We start from the raw sequence: 19,723 nt of genomic DNA, 5'->3' as shown, positions 1-19,723 counted from the left end.
TACTTTGACTCACAGCTCAAATGGTTGATTCATCATTACAGTCATGGGCCCATCGTACTGTCTGTTGCCACATATTCACAGCATCCACTTATTCTTCTAGTACTTATTTTTTTAATAAAAACTAATTGTAAGCTTTCACATATTGATAAATTATAAAATGCTGCTTCTGTCTCCTCCGTTCTTATGTTTGCTCCCTCTTCTCTATTCATATTGGCGTGTGACATTGTTGCTCTCACCAAATGAGTCATTTGAAGTGGGAATATGAATTTAAAAGGTTAAGCCATCTCAAAAAGAACTCCATTCCACTCTCTTATATTGATGACAAATATAACTGTAGAATCAAGTGTAAATTCACAACTCTTAGTAGTTTAGACTGGTAATACAGTTCCACCATTATAATTTTACACTAGAATTTGTTGATAACACTTTGCTTTGTGTTTCTCTTGTAAGTATCATCATGTTTCAATGAGATCTATCCAGGTAGTATAACTGTGTCAATTGAAATGTACCTCTCAAAAGATATGAAGTGGAAGTTACTCTACTTTTCAGGATTGGTTAAATGGTTGGATGCACAGCAATATAATGAAAATTAGGTAAATTAAGGATGTATACAAACCTCCTCAGGGATGGTGTTGAGGATTTTTTCTCTTCCTATTTTCTTTTGACCTTGCTTTTAAATGTATAAACTTTTAGTTTTAAGTTAAAATCCTAATACATGTTCACTGTAGAAAACTTGGAAAATACAAAATAGCATAAAGAAGCAAATGAAATTATCTATAATCTCACTACCCTCTTGCCATTTTCTTCATATACACACATGTAATTGAAACAACAGATATTGCAATGTATATACATACAGTTTTGATATTAAAATTAATATATTATGCACATTTCCCCTTACAATATATATTCTTAGATACTGTATTAGTGGCCTTGTGATTTGCCATGACATTGATTTACCATCTTTTATCTTCTTAGGTTCTACTGTGCAAATGAGTATTTTAAATGACAATACAAAGTTGTTACTTAATTGTTCTAGTTGCATTACAAATGACTGACAGCACTACAAGGGATCAAATGGGGGTAATACACATTGAACACTTTGAAAAGGCATGAAAGCAATTCTGAAAATATTCTTATAATTGATTCAGGAAAGTAAACATATCAAAGGTAAGAAAGGCAAAGTGGAATAAAGCTCCAAATTAAGTGAAGTTTTAAAAAGGAATAGTTCTCTATAACATTCTGTAAGTGGAATAAACATCCACTGAGTTTTCTGAGAGGACTTTGTCTTTATATACTTTGTCTTGCTGACCCCCCATTAATCATCAAATGTTCAAAATTTTAAGTATTTAAGCACTCAAACTATCTCTCAGACTGCTTTTTATATCTGGAAGCAGCACAAACACCAAAGAATCTTAACACTGGGATTAGAAAATATGATTTTCATATAGGTATGAAACACCCCAAAGTTTACTGTGCTTCTATTTTACTTATCAGATTATAAGTCTTGTTTAATGTTAAAAAAGAATTTCTACCTATATGTATTCAAAATTTTCAGCACTGAATATATTATTTGTGCAATTTAAGAAATGTATATTGTCGGAGACTATTTTCTAATGATGGCCATAACAATATCTCTCATTCTGCATTCTCTTCTTAAAATGTACTTTGCCATTCTCTCATAGAGAGGTGGTCTATATTCTCTCCTCCTGAAACCAGGTGAATTTCTATGGCTATTTGGATCAGTAGAATATAGCAGAAGTTAAGCCATGTTACTTCCAAGATTAGGTTATAAAAGGTGGTAGAGCTTTCATCTGGCTTTTTCTCTCTGGGATGCTTGCTCTTGGAACCTAACTGCCATGCTGTGACGGAGTCTAGGCAACATAGAGGGGTCATATGTTCATGTTCTGGCCAACAATTCCAGCCAACTGAGGTCCTAGTCAACTGCCAGCACCACCATGAGACATGGGAGTGAGGAAAACTTTGAGATGAGTCCAACTTCCTGCATGTAGCTGAACAAGAAACCATGAGCAAGAAGTACCTAGGTGAATCCAGTCAACCTCAGAAATGTGAAATAATAATAGTAATAATAATAGGTGATTGTTGCTGGTTTATACCACTAAGTGTGGAGTTGTTGTTATGCAGTAATGGACAACCAGAATGTATAGCAACAATTAAATTAGACAGAGGGCTCTAAAACATTATCAGTTTGCTTGCATTGATGAAATGCTTGAACTAATCTAGTCCTACTATACAATGGTAGGCAACAAACACTCAAACCCCTATCAAATGGAGAACTGAAGTAACCATAAACTGAGAAAGCAAAAAAGGAACCTTTTAAAAACCACTTTTATCACAGCTATAAGAGAGGACAACATTGCTGGGTATGGCTGGGAAACACTAGCAGCTGTTGGACAGGGCTGGCAAATATCTGAAGGATGCAGGAGAGCCCAGTTAGAACAATAGCTTGAGGACAACAGTATCTCTGAGAGGCAGGGTAGAGAACCAAGTGACTTTGCATACAGTGGTCACAGCTGCAAATCAAAGAGCCATTTCACATTTGGATTTTGGCAATATGATGGTGATTTTTTTCAATACTCATGCATATGAGCATGAAGAGACAGATATCACTGCTTGAACCAGTACTTTGACTGTTAACATTCCATCATGCATATTTCATTAGTAGAGTGGTTCTCTCTATAACTTTGTTGTTGTTTAGTCACTCAGTCGTGTCTGACTCTTTGCGACCCCATGGACTGTAGCCCCACAGGCTGCTCTGACTCTGGGATTCTCCAGGCAAGAATATTTGACTGGGTTGCCATTTCCTTCTCCTCTATAACTTTATCCACACTTTATTTTTTCTTTGTAACTGATTAAACAAGAGCACAACCTAAAACAAGTCAAAACTATTCTTGAAGGATCATACAAGTATGAGGGAGATTATGAGAATTGGGTCACAAAGCATCTGTCACAGGAATACTAGTTTCCAGTGACAGTAGGCTATGAGGAGGAACTTAAGGGTTTGTGAAATCAAGGGCCACAGTTGAGAGTTGGGAAAGTAGATGGATCTGGAGAGTGAATAGGGTTGGGCCACAGACTACAGAGAGAAAACAAACAAGGGGAATTTGGAAACTACTTGAACATTTGTCCATCGCTTCATCCTCTTAAATTCGGCACTAAGTGTTTTGTAAGGCTAGGGATTAAATCTTAAAGGGCAAGTCTTGCTCTCCTGGCTCTCAGAGTCATGCTAGGCTTTCTTTGAGCTCATCCAGTGCTAGATTGCACACACTTAAAAGTTTGTTTGAAGTAGAATGAATAATCAGGTTGATTCTTCTGTCCACACTTTTCCATCTCATGCTTTGTTAGTCTGGGGAACTGTCCCAGGAAATTCACTGTGTGCTTATCCTAGTTCTAGGACATTGTAGAGGACTATTTCTTTCTAAAACTTCCCTTAATTCAGAACTTTATGCCACTATGGCTTTCTTCTCTTTGATTTGTTTGCTTCCCTGATCAACTTACGAGAACATTTTCAAGTTTCTTTCATGCCTTTTCAAAGTGTTTCACATGCATTACCCCCTGCACTGAATATTATTAGCCACCTTTTTAATTGCTGGGAACCAAGTGAGAGGTGGGCTTCCATGAGGTCTGGCAACATAGAGAATGTTGAAATGCAAAGTGTGTGCATACATGTGGTGGTGATAAGCTGGACATAGTGAATAATCAGGTTGACTGCCTATGTGACTCAGAGTTACAGGTTGGGCTCACTGGGAATCAGACTCTGAGAGAGAAATTAGCTTCCAGAAGGTTTATTGGGGAGTGCTTTACAAACCAAAACCTGGAGGAGAAGGGAAGGAAGTGTACTGGGCAGAGGGAGAATTTGGGTGTTAATAGTCTTAAAAGAGACTTTAACAAATCCCACAGGCAGAGCTGCATCCTGAAGGATTGACCCACGTTACAACAAAGGGGCTATGTGTATATAATTCTCCATTATGTTCATGGGATGCAAGTTGCCCCTGGGAAAGACACATGACTTTAAGCGTAGCAGCTCTTTCTAGCTGCTGTTTTTGGAGAGGGTTGACAGCTGAAGACTGTCTCTTGGTTGCATTACCAGAAGCTGAGAGAATGAAAAAGGATCTAGATGGCACAACACAGTATCTACTATACTCAGAATGGAACCAAGGACATATCTTAAAATTTGTGCCAAATCTGACTGATACATTTGGCCTGTGAGCAAATGCTTGAGAGGAAAGGGGAATCAAAGAAATTTTTGCTGCACCTGACTACATTCTCTCAAAATGGAATCTTTAAATGCTTCTCAAGACATAGCTATAAGTTGAAAAAATATTAGAAGAACTAGTTGGAAATACCTTAGGGAAAGACTAGTGTTCAGACCATGAAATGAGTAGAGATGGTGATCAAAGTGTGGTTCCTTGTATATGAATGGTCTGTAAAAGTAATTCATTTGAAATGCAAGAGGAGAACCACTAAAGAATTATGTCACAAAAGCCAAGGTAAGAGATAGTTTTAGGAAGGAAAGAATGTTCAGCAGTATCAAATTTCAAGTAAGAACCATGCCCGCCGCCCCCCCCACCCCCGCCCCCGATTAAAGGGCTCAGAAAGTAGGCTGGTACCGGTCACTTTGTACAAAATCATTTCAGATGAAGGATTGGGGCAAAAATCAGATTGCAATAGATTAAAGTGTGAGAGTAAAACTGGGAAGAAATATGAGAGCTAATCACTTTTATTTTTTTTCCCCCCTGAATTGCGGAGGAAGAAACTACAAGCTCATCACTTGTATTGAGATTTTGGTCTGAGGAAAGTTTTCTTTTGAAGATGGCAACGAAGTGAACATGGGTATAGACTGAGAGGAAGGAGCTAGGGGAAAAGAAAAGTTGAAGATAAAGACAGTTAAAGATAATCCATAAGTTCTGTTCCCGAAGCTTATGGGAGGCAATGCAATCCATGGCACATATGTAGGAGTTAGGTTTTAATGGTGACCCCCTTCTTCAAAACCAAAATAAAAAAGTGAAATATAATTGTTTTAAATATTCATGAATGATACCACAATAACCTCGTATTTATTAAGGAATAAGTAAGGATGACCTTAAGCTAATAAGGTCATCCATACATCATACATCCACACGTCAAGGATGACCTTAAGCTAATAAGAAACAAATATGGCTGCTTCATGGTTCCTTAAGCTCATTTAAGAAGTAGGTGACTTATTTAGGATTATAATACTGCATCAAGCATACATTTGTCATTGTCCACATGCTTGGCTCAGATATTAATAAAATTATACAATTTTAAAGAGGAAAGGGACTATTTTAGGCAACTATCACTTCAAGTGTAAGGTTTACTAAGGAAAATGATCTAGGCAGTTTCAGATGCTCAGATGACCTTGTTGTGTGCCATATGCTTGGCCTCAGCTGCCTGGAATGGGGAGACCATCCAACTCTAAAGCAGCCAAACTATAGGCTATCGAGTGTTTTACTGGCCTAGAGGTCCTAGTAGTTCCAGTGGCCTGTGAGAAAATTGTCTATCAGGGATGATGGTGATGGATTGAATCAATTTAATCTCCTTCAGTTAGTTGGAGTAAGAAACAAAAGGAAAGAACAAGGAAATTGTTAGTAGCAGCAGAAGCTGAAAGAAATACAAAGAGAAGCTGGTGAGAGAGGCCCTGAGACAACTTGGACTGTGAGAAATTCATGGATGAGAGGAAGCTAGGAATGAGGAGGAACTAGAAAACATACAGAGGAGAGCGTGAAGTCAATGTAATTTTAAATGCTTGGCCCAAGGTCACAAACTCAGTGATTAGCAACATCTGAATCAGAATTCTATTTAGCCATTTTCTTTCTGCTTCTATAACAAACAGATACCTTTGACTGTCCCACAGTGCCTTCCAAATGTGGCTGTGAATCATAATCACTGGAATTCTGATTTTGAAAATACATTGATTTTCAAAATCAATGTATTTTGAAAAAATACATTGCTGATCCCCAGGCATTACTTCTGGTAATTCTTCTCCACTAAGTCTGGCTGTAATGTATGGGTCTGTACATTTGACAAGCTCCACAGGTGATTCTGATGTGAGAGATCAACTGACCTGAGTCTAGGAATCACTTGCCCAGGACATAGCTCTGTGCCCAAGTGCTCTTAGGTACTTATTTTAAATTCAGGTCCAGGAAGACTTCATTGTTACTATGGTGATGGAACAGGCATTAATAGGAATATTTATATTACTAAGATAGGAAATGAAGGGAATTACATTACTGGCATAACAATTACTCTTTCTTGGACTGGCATAAAACTTAGAAGCTCCTGCTTAGAAAGCAGATCATATATTCTTTCCCCTGACTCTATAGCAAAATTACTAAGCCTGAGTTTCCACTGAAGTTTTGTGAATTTTCACATCCTTGTAAGCATATCTGTACATAGGAAAGTATTTTTCAAGAGTGCCTTCCACAGAGTAAAGTCTTAATACAATTATGCTTGAAATTTATGGCACAAACTTGGGGCACATCAGAAGAGGGCCTGTGCATATGAAATGGATATTTATAAAATGGAGCCATTTTTTATTTTAAACACTGTACTCTATATCTTTTGTATCTGCGTGCCTACACAGCACAGTCAGAAAGCAGTAACTCACTTGTTGATTGATTGATTAGGACCTCAGTTCAAAGTCATGGTAGTGTTATTTTTATCTCATTTCTGCCATTACCCTTCACTCTTCTTCCTTCTCCTCCAGATAAAATGGAAATTAAGTGAACCAGCATCCTGTAATTTTCGAGGCCTCCAAGTAGTCCTTCAATTCCTCCAAGTAAGACATGCCTTCTCAATGGAGGTGATATCACCTCCAAGGGAGCAAACTGGTTCTTGGTAGAGCCAAAAATATCTTAGGTATTATAATGCCTTGTGGCCCTGCATAGTACATAAACAGGTGCAAAGTGACCTGGTATTAAAAATTTCACGGTGTTGAGAAATTACTTGGGCAAATATGTCTTAAAAAGTCTCCTTAGGTGGGGAGTAATAATCAAAAAAGTTTGAGAGGAGTGAGACACCAAGGTGTTTCATGGATTCCACACACACGGGGGTCTGCTGAGGTCTCCTGCGGGGCAGCGCCCATATGCAGGTTGATTATAATTAGCCACTGGAGGACCGTATCAGAGCTAGCAGTTCAGCACCAAATCAAGAAAGATAAAAGTAATCAAAAGATATGCAAACAATTAAGATGCTGAATTTCAGGGTGAAGAGAGTCCCCAGTAAGATGCAGAAGCCGTCTGCCGCTCAACCACAAACTTCACCACAGACCTGGAAGAAACCTCAGTCCTCAGAGACTTGGAAAAGGCTGTCTTGGAACCTGTGTGGAGGTTACAAAAACCATCCCTCTGGTGGTGGCCTGAGCAGATTATCTCAACCCCAATGTTGCTCTGAACATTGCATTCAAGATTTGAGAAGATTAGGAGTGCTAAGAGATCAAGCCCAGAGCCTTTGGAGTGGGAACACTGACTCCAAGACCTAGACTACCAGAGAAGTAACCTGAGGGAGTATCAAATAGTGAGAACTCACACAAGGAAACCACTTGAATACAAGACCTGGTATCACCTAACAACCAGTAGCACCCTGTGCAGGATGCCTCATCTAAACAACAAACAAAACAGAAATACAGACCCAGTCATCAGCAGACAGGATTACCACCTCACTCAGCCTTGCCCATCAGAGAAAAAACAAACAAACAAAAAACTCAGCAAAAATCTCACCCTATATGAAGCTTATACAAACCATTGGACCAACCTTAGGAGGGCAGAAATGAAAATGAAGAAAGAATTCAACCTTGAAGCCTGGGAAAAGGAGACCTCAAACACAATAAGTTAAAAAAAAATAATGAAAAGGCAGAGAAATACTACACAAATGAAGGAACAAACTAGAAACCCAGAAGTCCAAATAAATGAAGAGGAAATAGGCAAACTACCTGAAGAAGAATTCAGATAATGATAGTAAAGATACTCAAAACCCTTCAAAACAAAATGGAGAACATGCAAGAATCAATTAACAAACACCTAGAAGAATTAAAGGATAAACATACAAATACAAACAACACAATTACTGAAATTAAAAATATGCTAGAAAGAATCAATAGCAGAATATCTGAAGCAGAAGAACGAATCAGTGAGCTGGAAGATAAAATGGTGGAAATAACTTCTGAAGAGCAGAATAAAGTAAAAAGAATGAAAAGAACTGAGGATAGTTTCAGAGACCTCTGGGACAATATCAAATGCACCAGCATTCAAATTATAAGAGTCCCAGAAGAAGAAGAGAAAAAGAAATGGTATGAGAAAAATTTTTGAAGAGGTTATAGTTGAAAATTTCCCCAACATGGAAAAGGAAATCGACAATCAAGTCCCATACAAGATAAACCCAAGGAGAAACATGCCAAGACATATACTAATCAAACTAACAAAGACTAAACACAAAGAAATAATATTAAAAGCAGCAAGGGAAAAGCAACAGCTGATCTTTCAGCAGAAACTCTTCAGGGCAGAAGGGAATGGCAGGATATATTTAAAGTACTGAAAGGGAAAAATCTACAACCAACGTTACTGTACCCAGCAAGGATCTCATTCAAAATTGATGGAGAAACAAAAAGCTTTTCAGACAAGCAAAAGTTAAGAGAATTCAGTACCACCAAACCAGCTTTACAACAAATGTTAAAGGGACTTATATAGTCAAGAAATACAAGAGAATAAAAAAGATCTACAAAATCAACTCCAAATAATTAAGAAAATGACAATAGGAACATATATATCAATAATTACTTTAAATGTAAATGGATTAAATGCTCCAACCAAAAGACACAGACTGGCTGAATGGATACAAAAACAAGACCCATATATATGCTGTCCACAAGAAACCCACTTCAGACCTAAAGACACAGATAGACTGAAAGTGAGAGGATGGAAAAATATATTCCATGCAAATGGAAAGCAAAAGAAAGCTGGAGTAGCAGTCCTCATATCAGACAAAATAGACCTTAAAATAAAGAAGATTACAAGAGATAAGGACACTACACAATGATCAAGGGATCAATCCAAGAAGAAGACATAACAATTGTAAGTATCTATGCACCCAACATAGGAGCACCTCAATACATAAGACAAACACTAACAGACATAAAAAGAGAACACAATAATAGTAGGAGACTTCAACACTCCCACTCACAACAATGGACAGATCATCAAAACAGAAAATTAATAAGGAAACACAAGTCTTAGATGATACATTAGATGAGATGTATCTCATTGATATTTTCAGGACATTCCATCCAAATGCAGAAGAATACACCTTGTTCTCAAGTGCACATGGAACATTCTCCAGGATAGACCACATCTTGGGACACAAATCAAACCTCAGTAAATTTAAGAAAATTGAAATCATATCAAGCAACTTCTCCTAACAGAACACTATGAGACTAGATATCAATTACAAGAAAAAGCTGTAAGAAACACAAACACATGGAGATTAAACAACACATTCCTAAATAACCAACAGGTTCCAGAAGAAATCAAAAGGGAACTCAAAAAATTTCTAGAAACAAATGACAATGAAAACACAACTGAAAACCTATGGGATGAAGCAAAAGCAGTTCTAAGAGGGAAGTTTAGCAATATAATCTGTAGCTAGGACTTCGAGAACTATGTTGAATAATAGTGGTGAAAGTGGACACCCTAAAGAAAGAAACACATTGAATAGACAACCTAACATTACACCTAAAACAATTGGAAAGAGAAGAACCAAAAAACCCCAAAATTAGTAGAAGAAAAGGAAAAAGAAAAGAAAGTCACTCAGTTGTGTCTGACTCTTTGTGATCCCATGGACTGTAGCCTACCAGGCTCCTCCGTCCATGGGATTTTCCAGGCAAGAGTACAGGAGTGGGCTGCCATTTCCTTCTCCAGGGGATTTTCTCGACCCAGGGATCGAACCTGGGTCTCCCACACTGTGGACAGACGCTTTACCTTTTAAGCCACCAGGGAAGCCAAGAAGTAGAAGGAAAGAAATCATAAAGATCTGAACAGAAATAAATGAAAAAGAAATGAAAGAAACAATAGTAAAGATTAATGAACCTAAAAGCTGGTTCTTTGAGAAGATAGACACAATTGACAAACCTTTAGCAAGACTCATCAAGAAAAAAAGAGAGAAGAATTAAATCAACAAAATTAGAAAGAAAAAGGAGAGGTTACAACAGACAATGCAGAAATACAAAGGGTTATAAGAGACTATTATGAACAACTATATGGCAATAAAATGGATAACCTGAAAGAAATGGACAGATTCTTAGAAAAGTTCAATCTTCCAAGACTAAACCAGGAAGAAATAGAAATTATGAACAACCCAATTACAAGCACTGAAACCGAAGCTATGATCAAAAATCTCCCAAAAAACAAAAGCCCAGGATCAGATGGCTTCACAGGAGAATTATATCAAACATTTAGAGAAGAGCTAATGCCTATCTTTCTAAAACTCTTTCAAAAAATTGCAGAGGAAAGAACACTTCCAAACTCATTCTATGAGGCCACCATCACCCTGATACCAAAACAAGACAAAGGCAACACAGAAAAATAAAACTACAAGCCAATATCACTGATGAACATAGATGCAAAAATCCTCAACAAAATTTTAGCAAACAGAATTCAGCAATATATCAAAAAGCTCATACACCATGATCAAGTCGGGTTTATTCCAGGGATGTAAGAATTCTTCAATATATGCAAATCAATCAATGTGATACACCACATTAACAGATTGAAAGATAAAAACAATATGATAATCTCAATAGATGCTGAAAAAGCCTTTGACAAAACTCAGCACCCATTTATGATTAAAACTCTTCAACAAATGGGCATAGAAGGAACCTACCTCAACACAGTAATGGCCTGATAAGCTCACAGCAAAAATTATTCTCAATGGCAGAAAATCTGAAAGCATTCCCCCTAAGATCAGAAACAATACAATGGTGTCCACTTTCACCACTATTATTCAACAAAGTTCTCAAAGTCCTGGCTACAGCAATCAGAGAAGAAAAAGAAATAAAAGGAATCCAGACTGGAAAAGAAGATGTAAAGCTCTCACTGTTTGCAGATGACATGATACTGTACATAGAAAACCCTAACAATAGTATCAGAAAATTACTACAGTTAATCAGTGAATTTAGCAAAGTTGCAGGATACAAAGTCAATACACAGAAATCACTTGCATTTCTACATACTAACAATGAAAAATCAGAAAGAGAAATTAAGGAATCAATCCCATTCACCATTGCAATAAAAAGAATTAAATATCTAGGAATAAACTTACCTAAGGAGACAAAAGAACTGTATACAGAAAATTATAAGACACTAATGAAAGAAATCAGATGACATAAACGGAGAGATATTGCATGTTCCTGGGTAGGAAGAATCAATATTGCGAAAATGACTATACTACCAAATGCAATCTACAGATTCAATGTGATCCCTAGCAAATTACCAATGACATTTTTCACAGAACTAGAACAAAAACTTTCACAATTCGTATAGAAACACAAAAGACCCCGAATAGACAAAGCAGTCTTGAGTAAGAAGAATGGAGCTGGAGGAATCAACCTTCCTGACTTCAGCCTATACTACAAAGCTACAGTCATCAAGACAGTATAGTACTGGCACAAAAACAGAAATATAGACCAATGGAACAGCATAGAAAACCCAGAAATAAACCCATGCACTTATGGGTACCTTATTTTTTGACAAAGGAGGCAAAAATATACAAAGGGTCAAAGACAGCCTCTTCAATACATGGTGCTGGGCAAACTGGACAGCTACATGTAAAAGAATGTAATTAGAACGCTTCTTAACACCATATACAAAGATAAACTCAAAATGGATTAAATACCTAAATGTAAGACTAGAAACTATTAAACTCTTAGAGGAAAACATAGGCAGAACACTTGATGACATAAATCAAAGCAAGATCCTCTATGTCCCACCTCCTAGAGTAACAGAAATAAAAACAAAAGTAAACAAGTGGGACCTGATTAAACTTAGAAGTTTTGCACAGCAAAGGAAACTATAAGCAAGGTGAAAAGACAACCCTCAGAATGGGAGAAAATAATAACAAATGAAACAACTGACAAAGGATTAATTTCCAAAATATACAAGCAGCTCATACAACTCAATACTGGAAAAACAACCCAATCAAAAAGTGGGAAAAGGACTTAAACAGATATTTCTCCAAAGAAGACATACAGATAGCTAACAAACACATGAAAAGATGCTCAACACCGCTCATTATTAGAGAAATGCAAATCAAAACTACAACGAGATATCACCTCATACCGGTCAGAATGGCCATCATCAAAAAGTCTACAAACAACAAATGCCAGATAGGGTGTGGAGAAAAGGGAACACTCTTGCACTATTGATGGGAATGTAAATTGATACAGCCACTGTGGAAGACAGTATAGAGATTCTTTTAAAAACTAGGAATAAAACCACCATATGACCCAGAAATCCCATTCCTAGGCATATACCCTGAGAAAACCAAAATTGAAAAAGACACATGTATTCCATTGTTTGTTGCAGCACTATTCACAATAGCTAGAACATGGAAGCAACTTAGATGTCCATCGGCAGATGAATGGATAAAGAATTTGTGGTGCATATACATAGTTCAGTTCAGTTCAGTCGCTCAGTTGTGTCCAACTCTTTGCAACCCCATGAATCACAGCACGCCAGGCCTCCCTGTCCATCACCAACTCCCAGAGTTCACTCAGACTCATGTCCATCGAGTCAGTGATGCCATCCAACCATCTCATCCTCTGTCGTCCCCTTCTCCTCCTGCCCCCATCCCTCCCAGCATCAGAGTCTTTTCCAATGAGTCAACTCTTCTCATGAGGTGGCCAAAGTACTGGAGTTTCAGCTTTAGCATCATTCCTTCCAAAGAAATCCCAGGGCTGATCTCCTTCAGAATGGACTGGTTGGATCTCCTTGCAGTCCAAGGGACTCTCAAGAGTCTTCTCCAACACCACAGTTCAAAAGCATCAATTCTTCGGTGCTCAGCTTTCTTCACAGTCCAACTCTCACATCCATACATGACCACTGGAAAAACCATAGCCTTGACTAGATGGACCTTTGTTGGCAAAGTAATATCTCTGCTATTACTCAGCCATAAAAAGGAATGCATTTGAGTCAGTTCTAATGAAGTGGATGAATCTAGAACCTATTATACAGAGTGAAGTAAGTCATAAAGAGAAAGATAAACATCATATTCAATGCATATATATGGAATCTAGAAGAATGGTACTAAGGAACTTATTTACAGGATAGCAATGGAGAAAGAGACATAGAGAATAGACTTATGGACATGAGAGGGGAAGGAGAGGGTGAGATGTATGGAAAGAGTAACATGGAAACTTACATTACCATATGTAAAATAGATAGCCAATGGGAATTTGCTGTATGGCCCAGGAAACTCAAACAGGGGCTCTGTATCAACCTAGAGGGTTGGGATGGGGAGGGAAATGGGAGGGAGGTTCAACAGGAAGGGGATATATGTATACCTATGGCTGATTCATGTTGAGGTTTGACAGAAAACAACAAATTCTGTAAAGCAATTATCCTTCAATAAAAAGATGAATTTAAAAGTTCAGTTGACCTACCAAAAGAGTTAAAAGAAAGTTGAGAAACACTTTTAAGGACCCTACAAAGTCCTGGCCACCTAGCACCTAGGCTTTGTCTCAATACACAAACAGATTACTATGAGGAATTTCAGTGGTGGATAGGCAGAATGAGTCATTTAGGAGGGCCAGCTCCCTGCCTGGCCATTAAGGACTCCTTGAGTAGTGTCACAGTATCAGCCAAGCAGCCAAATATTCTGTTTGAGGAGTACTTGAAGAGTTAGCACTCTTCAGAGGAGCCTGAAGGATTTAATATAATGAACCGGATTTCAAGGGATGACTTAGCTTTTATAGATGGAGTCCCCTAATTCAGTTCTACGAGAGGAAATGAGAATCAACTGATACTAATGGAAGAATTACAGTAGTAGAATAGGCAACTGGTGAATGAGTTATTCAAAATATTATTCATCCAGAAATGCTTCAAGCAATGGAAGAGACAAAAGTCCAGAAGTAGATTAACCCAAACATCATGACATGGTTGAATATGTTGAGTCCAAAAGTCATTAATGCAGCAGAAATAATGTGTCTGGATAGTGTTTGGAAGCATTTCTACTCAAGACTCCAGTGGAGTATTTATTTGATTATTCAAGTAACTTCATGATCTAGAGTTAAGTGCACATTTTTTGTCAAATTATTGACATTTTGTATTCAAGACTAAACCAGTTGTGTTAACACGAACAATCCATTAAATTAAAGCTATAATTACTATATATACAGTGACATTTGGGAAAACATAAAAAGAAATGAAGGATTAAGTTACAAATATTGTAAAGTTTTTCAAAATGTGTTAATGCAGACTCAGAACTGCACATTAATCTCCTGCAACAGGTTATTTCACTTCATGAAGCTCTGATATGTTATTGATAAATACCTATGATCTATTAAACCAGTATAGCTCTGGGATGCTGAATTTTCAGATAACAGTTTATCAGTGCATCATAACTATAGGCCACCACAATTACAATACAATGTACTATTTCTTATATAGTTTACTTAAATTATTATATTTATGGTTCAGCCATTATCTCCAACTCTTTGTGACCCTGTGAACTGTAACACTCCAAGCTCCTTTGTCCATGGAATTTTCCATGCAAGAATGCTGAAGTGGTTTGCCATTTCCTACTCCAAGGGATCTCACTGACCGAGGGATCGAACCTGCAAGCCTTGAGTCTCCTGTGTTGGCAGGCGAATTCTTTACCATGGTGCCACCTGGGAAGACTACCACATTTACAATACAGTGTACTATTTATTATTATTTATTAAGCCAAATTTATTATATAGTTTATTAAATTAATATATTTATGATACAGTACATGCTGTATTAATCTTGCCTTTCACCCTGTGACATGAAGAGGTCTTGGCATTATCATTAGAGTAATCTCCAAAAACACCCAATGATAAGGCAGGGCTTCTTGGCTGAATGTCTTACATGTGCCCTTTTATGTCCCATATCCTTGTATTACTCTGCTTGCTACTCTGTGCCCAGAGACATTAACCTCTGCAGATTGCTTCAGTAAGTTCCCTTTGCCATTTGACTTCCCATTTGGCCAATATGAGGCACCTGCAAGAAATAGGAAAGTGAGAAGAATGAAAATATTTACCCCTGGTTCCATCTCTGCCTAGTCACCAGAAGCTCACTGCTTCCCTCTTAATGAAGGTCATAACTGTCTCCTTATAGATACTCTTTCCAGCTTCTAGTAATGACACCCTCCCCTTGTTTCTTCAGGCTTCAGATTCCCACACCTTTGTAAATGGTCCAGTCCTTTAATCCTCCTCAGTTATCCGGTTGAGTGTGCCATCTCTTTCTGCAGGAACCTAGGACACTACACCATAGTAGACTATAAGATTATGTCAGATCATTGACCTTTTACTCTATTATGCTCTCTGTAAGCTAAATTGATAGAAAAGGACATTTGACTTTCTAAGACCCAGATATCAGTAAATGAATTCGTTATAGCCCAAGTGTGAAACCTGGAGTATTATGCAAAGGTGGGCATTGCTGCAGTGTAGAATATTGTTGCATGTCATTTAAGACAAATTGAGGTGCCCATTAGTTGTGAAGAAGATCTGTTGATAATGCAAACATTTTAAAACCTTCAATTTAAAACAAGCAGAATAAACAATGGACATATTTGAAGGTACTAGTGAAACACTGGATCCAGAGATCTTTGCCTTTATTACCAAGAAAGGTAACAAAATTAATTTCCTGTGGAAACAGAATAATTTTCATTACTCCCCTTAAGCCAGAATCAATAATTTAGAATGGTTCAAAATAATCTTAAAAAATGCCTCAACCTTGGTGTGGACTTGTATAAAAATATTCATGTCTACCTATCAATGTGCAAGTTTTCAAATGTAGGAAATACAGGTAAGAGTTTATTTGCATTTATAGGTAGCTCTAAAGCTAATAGACTAGGCGAATTCAGGTTTGCTCTTTATCCTGAAAAGAATACAGAGGACTGCCACTGACTGTGCCTGCCACTGAGAAATATTAAGCAATAAATTTCAGAGCAAAGGAAACTTAGAAAATTGTCATCACTTCACACTTGGAAATCTTTTAACTCAGTTTTGTTTCATAGAGAGCTGAGAGAACACTAGGTTATCTCTTTATGGCTTCTCTTTTGTAACCAGATTCATCTGAAACTAGTTGCCAAATACATTCTAAGTGTCAACATTATTACTCTCCATTTTGCTTTTTGCAGAGAAAAATAAAAGTGCATATTTTTTTTTATTTTTTAGTAATTTTATTTTTATTTTTTTTAATTTTATTTTATTTTTAAACTTTACATAATTGTATTAGTTTTGCATATTTTTCTATAGTTGGGATTGTGGTTTGTTGACATCCTCTAAACATCTTATTACAGGGAGTTGTATAAAAAGGTCCTTGGCACAGGCAAAGGCAGATCTATCAGACAGATGTACCTCTTACTTGCACTGAAATTCCTCTAGGGTCATATATGTCTACATAAGGCAGATGGCTTAATAATTACTTCTGAAGAGTTCATGTAGACCAGCAATTCAAGGTCAGTGGGGGTACTGGAAATTTCCATATTGATGAATACATTCCACACTAGTAATATGGGCAGAGAGTGTGACTGTCCTTATTTGGTCCCCTACCCCCAGCTGGGCCTAACTTACTGTGGACACTTGATGAATATTAATTAAGGTAGAAATTAATTGAAGCAATGAACTCCCAATGAGGGAGAAGGACAAAGACTGACAAAGACATGTTATCAATTGACATGTGACGGATTTTCCTTTTTCCCCTCAAACCTGGAAGAAATATAGATTCAAGACCTAGTCATTTTCTCCTACTGGCAGCTCCATCTGGCATCCACGTAAAGAGGTGTATAAAGCAGCCTTGTGTTTTGTAGTGATACAGAATCCGGCACTAGATTTCCATGGGGGTTAGTCAGTGGAGAAGCCCTCCAAGTGGACTCCCGCAGCTAGAGTGGCAAAGAGCTTTTGCTAATCTTTTTCATCTCTATGGGCTTAGCCCTTAGAATTATGGGACCAGGCCATAACACGGCATGCAAAAGCCATAATAATGATGATTTCATCTCAGGTTGTTTGTAGAACTCTGACTTCCCTGTGGAGTATGAGAGTTAGGGGAAAGACAGGTTACATAATAGGGAGAAGTAAACACATATTGGCTGGCTGTGTAGTATCTGGGGTTTTCATTGGTATGAGTAGAAAAATATTTGTTCTGTGAAGGAAAGCAAGAGAGCCTTTTTCATTTATGTCATTTTGGCATTTTGTGCTCCGGTCTTTTCTAACACTCAAACTATTGTACAGCCAGAGTCTTTTTCCTCCAAAGGCAAAAACCACTATGTACACATTCTCTCTGTGTGTCTCTCTTCCTTTCTCTCTTGAACTACTTGGGTATATTTGTGATTTACAGGTTTCCATAATGTTTTTATTTTATAGCTCATTTTTTTCTCCTGTTTTCCTATATTTCACATGATAATATTTTGGACAATCCTTAAGCATACTTTATAGCCATTTATTATTGAATTATATTATCTCAGCTGACCTTGACTGAATGTGTTAAAATATGTAGACTCACCAAACTTCCTGTTTTGTGATGATACCAAGTGAGGCATTTATCTTGTACCAATATCACACAATTAATAATGAAACAAAGTTTGACACATAAAAGGTTCAGAAAATCTTAATTTAAGTGTTATTATATGGGTTTATTAATAATGAAGATACATATTTTATTATTTTCTTGAAAGTAAAAAAAGATGGAACTATTTAAATTTATCCAGTCACCTGGATCTTTCAAGTGAAAAACCTGTCTTAGAGGTGACAAGACACTCTCAGGCCCCAAGATAATCACCAAAAACACTGAAGTCTTGTTGACTTACCAAGTGAGCTTAACAACATTCAGATTTGTCTTAATGACTGGTTTACAGACAGTGAGAAGATGGTACCTTAGAATTTGAGAGTTGATTTCATGTTGAAGCAATTTACTTTGAGAGAATCAGAACTGAAGTGAGCCTACTCTCAAAGCATCAGATACTTTAACAGCTCCTTTTCAGCTTCCTCAAGTGCATAGAGCTTATTTTTAAAAGGAGATCTCTGAAAAATAAACAAGCAAAGAATCCCACCTCTGCCAGTCCCATGATTTGAAATTAAGCACAGCCATGCCAGGATAATGCTCACAGTCTCTTTCGATTGTGGATGGATGTGCACTGTGTAATAATTCTGTTTTGAATAGAACATATCATTTAGCTTTCGTGGGAAATCAATTTGCTTCCTGCTTTGGAATAATATTAAGTTGTATTTTTCCCATCTGTGCCTGTGAGCACAGACCAATGGAGGATTCAATGGAAAAATTTTCAGAGATTTGATTCAAATAAATCTTCTGCATGTTGCATACACATTTAAAGCTTATACAAGATTTAGTGCATGTGTGCTCAGTCGTGTCTGATTCTTTGCAATCCCATGGTCTGTAGCCCACTAGGCTCCTCTGTCCATGAGATTGTCCAGGCAAGAATACTGGAGTGAGTTGCCATTTCCTCCTCCACGGTATCTTCCCAACCCAGGGATAGAACCCACATCTCCTGCATCTCCTGCTTTGGCAGGCAAATTCATTACCACTGAGCCAGGAAGCTCCAGGGGAACATAATAGCCAAAGTTGTATGTCTATAATCCTTAAAGATGTGCATAGACTGATATAGTGGATATTTCCCACAGGTAGTTTGGTGCAAATGTAATTGCAGTTTCAGACCTTGAATTTTAAATCATTATAACTAGGAGATCAAACCAGTCAATCTTAAAGGAAATCAACCCTGAATACACATTGGAAGGACTGATGCTGAAACTGAAACTCCAATATTTTGGCCACCTGATGTGAACAGCTGACTCATTGGCAAAGGCCCTGATGCTGGGAAAGATTGAGGGCAGAACGAGGAGAGGGCAACAGAGGATGAGATGGTTGGATGGCATCACCAATGCAATGGACATGAACTTGACCAAACTCTGGGAGATAGTGAGGGACATGAAAGCCTGGTGTGCTTCAGTTCATGGGATCATGAAGAGTTGGACACAACTTGATGACTGAATAATAGCAACAACAACAACAAACAACTAGACTCAAATATATCTTTATTAATCAAAATAAGAACCATTGTAATTAACACATTTCTGCCAATGAGAAATAAGTTAGTTTTTTCCTGCAGCATAAAAATCTGTGCTTCGAGATTTGACAAACTCTTGGAAAACATTTTCTGCATCCTGCAGGTTGTAGAAGTGTTTTCTCTGCAGAATGTTGTCAAGATGCTTGAAGAAGTGGTTGTCAGCTGGCAAGAGGTCAGGTGAATATGGCAGATGAGGCCAAACTTTGTAGCCCAATTCATTCAACTTCTGAAGCATTGGTTGGGCAACATGCAGTTGGGTGTAGTCATGGAGAAGAATTGGGCCCTTTCTGTTGACCAGTGTAGGCTGCTGGCACTGCAGTTTTCAGTGCATCTTGTTGATTTGCTGAGCATACTCCTCAGATGTAATGGT

The sequence above is a fragment of the Bubalus bubalis genome, chromosome X (genome assembly GCF_019923935.1).
Source record: "Bubalus bubalis isolate 160015118507 breed Murrah chromosome X, NDDB_SH_1, whole genome shotgun sequence".
Taxonomy (NCBI): Eukaryota; Metazoa; Chordata; class Mammalia; order Artiodactyla; family Bovidae; genus Bubalus; species Bubalus bubalis.
Note: the sequence above shows the minus strand (reverse complement) of the source record.